Raw genomic sequence first — 6,012 nt, forward strand, 5'->3', positions numbered from 1 at the left:
GAGGGACTCGGAGGGGCAGTGGCCAGACCATGTGGGAGACTCGGGAAGCTATGCAAACTCACCACATCCACAGAGTAAACCCTGGAGTACGGGGCCTCCCTGAAGGCGCTGAACTTCTTCTGGTTGGGATAGACAGCAGAGACATCAAACCTGGGAGGGACAGATGCCCAGTGAGAGGCACCCAGCCCTGATGAGGGCAGTTCTGGGTGGTGGGGGAGTTGGCATCCCACGGGAGGTGACTTTGGAGCTGGCCCATGAAGGATGAGCAGGGCTGCTGCCTCCTCAGGGTCTTCGTCCTTCCAGGTTCCCTCTCCCTAGATTCCATCCTTGTCCGGTTCCCTAACCCCCTGCTGGGAACCTTTACTCAAAATCACCTTCTCAGTGCAACCACCAGCCGCACCGCCCCCTGCACTCGCAGGCTCCCCCTCCCCACTTCCTTTTTCTCCATAGCCCTTATCACTAGCCAACATTTTATATCTTTTTCTTTTTTTGTTTATTATCCACTCCCATCACCCCTCCCATATGAAGGCAAGCTCATGAACAAGGGCTTTGCTGTTTTGTTCACTATTTTATCCCCAGATGCTAGAACTGTGCCTGGAACATAGTAGGTGATATATATATATCACCTATCACATATATATATATATATATATACACACACACACATATACACACACACACACACACACACACATATATATATATATATACCACCTATGATATGATACATATATCATAGGTGGTATATATATGATATACACACGATATATGTCATACGTATGAATGAAGAAAGACACCTGGGTTGAAATCCTACCCATGACTTTTGGGCTGAGTGACCTACTATGGGCCAGGCCACTTGGCCTCTCTGAGCAGCACATAGTAGGTGCTTCTGAAATGATTTTAAATAATAACGGTGGTAAAAGACTCTGGGCCGGGAAGTGCGGCAGGCAGGAGAGGTATAGAAAGTCCCGCCCCCACCCCTCACTGCCAACCCTAGGCCCCCCCCGCCCCCCCCCCGCCCCCGCCCCCCAAGGGAGCCCGTGAACCAGTTGGTGGCCATGGCGCTGGCCCGCCCGCCGCGGCGAGGTCCTCGCGGAACTCGACTGTGGGAGTTTTACGCGCCCGCCGGCAGGCGAGACCAGCTTCTGCCACCGCCGCCACCGCTGCCACGGCAACCCAGGCCTTGCGATTTGTGATCGCCACAGACCTGTGCGCTGCGCGTTTGCCCGCGCTGCGCCCCTGCAGGCGCGCCCGCAGGGTCCCCGACTTTTCCATTCGGCTATGCACATTTTCATTGCTGCCTTGCCAGACATCCTTCCCCAGCCCGGCAGATTTAATGGCCCCTCGCGGTGGTTACTATGGATGCCATTTGGTCGGGTTTTAGAGTCATTTGTTGAGGAACCGTTTCCGATTTCTTGCTTTATGGCAGAGCCCCGCGCAGGGCCTGGTGGAGCGCAAAGGCCTCTTGATGTTCACCTTATGCTGGTGGGACCAGTGAGACACACAGAAACGGCTTGGCTTGGGCAAAGGGCATTCCATTCCTTCTCCACTCTGGGGAGGGGAGGAGGAGAAAGAGGGAACAGGCAAGGGGGGCCAGAGCGTGGAGGGCAGGAATAAGGCGGTCAGGAGAGAGGTAGGGTTGCAGGGATGGTGTCAGGACTCATTCCTCCCCCAGTTACCTGGACACCCACTCTGGGCAGACATTGTGCAGGGTGCCTGGGACCTAGATATGGTCCCTTCCCGGAGAGTCTAGTCGGGGAAACAATGACTACACAGTGTGACCAGGTCAGTGTGATAGGGAGGCTTCTGACCCAGACTGTGGGTGTGTAAGTCAGGGAAGGCTTCCTGGAGGAGGAGAATTCCAAACTCAACATTGAAGAGTGTGTGTGGCTTGCTAGGTAAAGAAAGGGGTTGAGGGTATGTGCCCCCAACAGGGCATGGTCAGCTCTCTCCTCTCATCCTCCCTTATCTCCCACCAGTGTCCCACAGTCATGCTACAGACTGTCTAATATCATCTCCCACGATTGTCTTTGATCCCTCCAAGGGTTTTAGGCTAAGGTAGGGCAAAGGGCCATATGCCATTTGACGATGACAAGACTGAAACCAGAGAGAAACAGGACTTTCCCGGGGGTCCTGCCTCCAGCCTGTGGTGGAAATGGATTGCCAGGACAGTGGGTCTTCTTCCAGGCCCCACCCGATATCCTTCTGACATCCCAATATAGCACTTAAGCCATGAGCTGGGCTCACGGGCCCCAGGCTGGCAGGCACGTGGTCGCGGTTGACAGAGCCTCCACCCTGCACTGCTGAGCTGAAGGTGAGAGGCATCAGGCCTCGGGAACACACACAGAACAGTCACCCCAGGTCATCCAAGCACGGACTTTGCCCCTTCCCAACCACGTGACCTTGGGCAAGTCACTTCCTTCTCCGATTCTCAACTTTCTTACCCATAAAATAAATCCCGTAATCTCTTTATCTCCAGACTGCTGTGGAGATTAAATGAGCTAATTTAGGTATGCTCCTGGAACATAGCAGAAGCACAACAAGAGGTCATTCCTAGCCCTTGGAAAGGGACCTTACAGAAGGTCCAGGGGCAGAGATTGTGTGTCATTCACTCCTGGTGCAGTATGTGGCACATAGTATATGCTCAGCAAATATTTGTTGAATGACAAGTGAATGAATAAATGAATCTAACCCAGCTTCCCAGTAATGCATAAATCTTCAAAGAGAATCATGCTCGAATCCTAGCCCTGCTGCTTCCTAGCTGGTGGGCTTGGGCAAGTTACCCTCGCTAAGCTTCAATTTCCTTGTCTGTGACACGTGACTGCAGTCTCCTGGTGGAGCTGTTTTGAGGAGTGAGTGACATGTGACTGTGTCCACTACCACATCCTATGTGCTGGGGAGGCCCTGCAACCAGCCCCAGGGCTGCTCAGGTGTTCTCAGGTTCTCGCAGCATGAGAGCCTTGGCTCTGGGACTTATGGAGGAATAACCACAGGATATAGGCCAGGGTTCACTGGGCTGGGAGTTCCGGCTGCCAGGCAGCTCAGAACAGGCCAGAGTGAGTCAGCTCTGCAGCAAGGCAGCCTGCTCTAATCAGCCCAAAGCCTTCCCATCACAGCAACTTACTGATCACAGCAATTAACTCTCTCTTGTAGGTATGATTGCAATCCTCTCCAACCCCTATTATACAGAAGAGGAAACTAAGGATCAGACAGGGAGAGCAACTTGCCCTGGTCACATCTAGTGAGCATCACACAGCAGATACAAAGCTCATAACTAAGTTTGCAAGAGCTTCTAACCCATCCTCTAGAGCCATCTATTATGTCAATAAAGTCAAATCAAGTTTCTTAGCCAGGATTCAGGCCTCTGTGATGGGGCTATGGCTGCTGCCTTATGTCCTCATCTGTGGTCATCTCTTCCCCATGCTCCGTAAGCTGCAGCCATATGGGGCTACTCTGTCCCTAGGCATACCCTGCCCTGGCAAAGATCTAGCCTTTTCATGTGCCTTTCCTGCTGCTGAAATGCACCAGCAACCTAACCTCCCCATCCAACTCCTACTAATCTTTTCAGAGTCAGATCAAAAGCCAAAGCCACCCATTAGGATGGCCATTATAAAAACAAACAAACAAACAAAAACAGAAACAAATTACAAGTGTTGGTAAGGATATAGAAAAATTGGAACACTTGTGTATTGTTGGTGGGAATATAAAATGGTGCAGCTCCTGTGGAAAAAAAAGTATAGCAGTTTTTCAAAAAAATAAACATAGAATTACCATATGACCCAGCAATTCCACTTCTGGGCATACAGCTAAAAGAAGTGAAAGCAGGGACTCAAACAGATATTTGTACACCCATGTTCATAGCAGCATTGTTCCCAACAGCTAAAATGTGGAAACAACCCAAATGTCCACTGATGAATGAATGGATAAGCAAAATGTGGTATATACATACAATGGAATATTATTTAACCTTAAAAAGGAAGGAAATTTTGACACAAGTTACTACATGGATGAACCTTGACATTATGCTAAGTGAAATAAGCCAGACACAAAAGAATAAGTATTGTATTATTATTCCACTCATATGAGATACATAAAGTAGTCAAATTCACAGAGATGGTTGCCAGGGCTAGGGGAAGGAGGGCATGGAGAGTTGTTCAATGGGTACAAAGTTTCAGTTTGGGAAGATGAAAAAGTTCTGGTGATGGATGGCAGTGATGGCTGCACAATGTGAATATACTTAATGCTACTGAACTGTATAGTTAAAATGGTAAATTTTATGTAAAGTATATGTTATGACAATAAAAAGGGGGGGGGAAGCCGAACTCCCTGGAAATCTGTCTCTGATCCTCCCAAGCAGGTCAAGAGCCCAAGTTTCATCTCATAATCACCAGCAATTTATAGTAACAATTTTTAATTAAAAGTTATTAAATTTTACATTTAAAATTACAGGTGAGGGATTTCCCTGGTGGTGCAGTGGTTAAGAATCCGCCTGCCGATGCAGGGGACACGGGTTCGATCCCTGGTCCAGGAAGATCCCACATGCCGTGGAGCAACTAAGCCCGTGCACCACAACTACTGAGCCCACAAGCCACAACTACTGAAGCCCGCGCACCTAGAGCCCGTGCTCCACAACAAGAGAAGCCACTGCAATGAGCAGCCCGTGCACCGCAACGAAGAGTAGCCCCCGCTCCCCGCAACTAGAGAAAGCCCGCGCACAGCAAGGAAGACCCAATGCAGCCAAAAATTAATAAATAAATAGATAAATAAAATAAAATTACAAGTGAAAAATATCTCCAGAATGTTGTTTTAATTTACCTTTTTATTGCTCAAGTCAAATATTTTTTCCAAGTTTACAAACTGGCTCTATTTCCTCTTCTGAAAATGCTGGTGTGTTTTTCAAGAAGATAAAGCAACAGGGTCTCAGGAGCCCAGCCCCAGATGGAATGAGGGGTGGGAGGGACTTAGAAGTTCAGACCTGGGACTTCCTTGGTGGTCCAATGTGTAAGACTCTGTGCTCCCAATGCAGGGGGCCAAGGGTTCCATCGCTGGTGGGGGAACTAGATCCTGCATGCATGCTGCAACTAAGAAGTCCACATGCCGCAACTAAAAAAAAAAAAAAAAAAAAAAATCCCACATGCTGCAACTAACACTGGCGCAGCCTAAATAAATAAATAAATATTTAAAAAAAGAAGCAGCTCAGACCTGCTACAAAATCCAAGTCCTGGAGGACTAGCAGCTTTGCGTCAGGGAGCACAGCCCAATCTTCTGGAGGATAGGGGACTGATGCCAGGCCTGGGGGAAGGCTGGCAAGAGCAAGACAATTGGGCCACAGGTGGAACGCAGACTGAGTGGGAGCTGCTAGTTACCCAGAGTGATTAGAACCAGCACCTGGAGCCCCGTCCTTCCACTGGGGCCGACTGCAGGGCAGAGAGGAGGCAGAGAAATCTCAAGTGGGGAAGCCTGCTAAATAATGACCAAAGGAAGAGCTGCAGGAGGGGGCAGGCTCCATTCAGAGGAAGCAGAACACTGAGGGACTGTGGCGGGGATGGGAGAGCAGCAGGACTGAGGTGGCTTGGGTGCTGCGTTGGAAGGGCCAGGCCTGACTCTCCTGTTCAGTGAGCTCGCACAGGGTGGAGCAGTGCTCAAGGAGGAAGGGCCTGGCTTTTTGGGGTTCAGCAAACTGGGTTCCCAGGCCTGCTCGGGCATACCGAGTTCTGTGACCTGGGCAAGTCCTTTTCCTCGTCTGAGCTTCAGTTTCCTCATCTCCTGAGCAGAGAGAGTAAAAGCACGCCTTTTGCCATGCACCGGGGGTTACACGCCCCGCGTTTGGCACTGCACCTAACAGGCACACCTGCTTGTGCAATGCGGGCGTCTAAAAGCCGTTGAGCTGCGAAAGCGTAAACACCCACAGGGCGCTCCCGAGCCGACGCTCTGACCCACCCACCGGCGGGCGGCGCCCCGGGATGGGAGGTGGCTGCGCCCCGGGCCTCTGCGCGCTGACCCTTGCCTCCC

General features: G+C 50.6%; 1 long non-coding RNA gene across 1 annotated transcript; it reads right to left on the reverse strand.

Annotated features, from left to right (window-relative positions):
- Positions 1-4,801: 4,801 nt before the first annotated feature.
- LOC141275982 (uncharacterized) lies at positions 4,802-5,739 on the reverse strand. Its single transcript, XR_012324702.1, has 2 exons — positions 5,203-5,739; positions 4,802-5,103 (listed from the first exon to the last, which is right to left on the reverse strand). It is a non-coding gene; the product is annotated as an uncharacterized lncRNA (long non-coding RNA).
- Between the last annotated feature and the right edge of the window lie 273 nt (positions 5,740-6,012).

The sequence above is a fragment of the Tursiops truncatus genome, chromosome 1 (genome assembly GCF_011762595.2).
Source record: "Tursiops truncatus isolate mTurTru1 chromosome 1, mTurTru1.mat.Y, whole genome shotgun sequence".
In the NCBI taxonomy this organism is placed as follows: Eukaryota; Metazoa; Chordata; class Mammalia; order Artiodactyla; family Delphinidae; genus Tursiops; species Tursiops truncatus.